Raw genomic sequence first — 888 nt, 5'->3', positions numbered from 1 at the left:
AGAACATATTGTAGTTATAATACATGTTACCGCTAAGGAATTAAAACAATAAATAAGATTGGACATTTATTAATTATTTTATAATACTGACGCCTTTAAAGGACCACGTAATGTAATAATGACTCACACGTGTACGTACATTTTTCTGGCAACTCTAATGTCAGTAGGTAGGTGTTGTGTATTTCTTTTGTTTTCTTTCTATTTGATTATTGTTTCAGCCAAGTGTAAATAATTAGCATTTACAGAAGGAAATAAAGCATCAGTGTGCCAGTACAAGATCAATATTCATTTATAGCAGCAATATGAAACATTTATCTTCAGTAAAGGGAACAATATATGAAGAGGGACAGAAAATACGGACAAACACTCACATCCTCTAATGATTCTTGCAGCTATATTTTATGCAGTATTCTACAACAGTAAAGGTTTCTCATGGGGAAAATAAAATAATAAATCATGCAAATAGGATCCATATATCAATCTGCTCATCAATATTCTCAAAGCCTTCCTGTGGTTCAATATTTGGATTGTGTTTATCCAGAAGACAGTTAGAGGATCCTCACTTGAAATGTGTGTCTCTAATTTATATTTTAAATAATAGTCTTTCTTTAGTGTCCCTCTGTTGTCACTTTAATGACAGATATTCTCTCAACCCAGTACAATACATTCTTATTTAAAAATAGCTTCCAGTTTTAGATGAGTTCTGGATAAAGAAATGATTTACAGTTGACATCCTCTTCCTCTTTGGCTCCCAGGGGAGAGGAATTAGTCAAACCAACAACAGGGGCTGGTTCCCACGGTGACCTCTGGATCCAGTCCTTTTGACAGGGATGTAGAATAAATCAAAATCTCACAGGCCTAACAAAAGGTCAGAATCCTGCTACTAGA

This window comes from Pseudochaenichthys georgianus, chromosome 11 (assembly GCF_902827115.2).
Source record: "Pseudochaenichthys georgianus chromosome 11, fPseGeo1.2, whole genome shotgun sequence".
NCBI lineage: Eukaryota > Metazoa > Chordata > Actinopteri > Perciformes > Channichthyidae > Pseudochaenichthys > Pseudochaenichthys georgianus.
Note: the sequence above shows the minus strand (reverse complement) of the source record.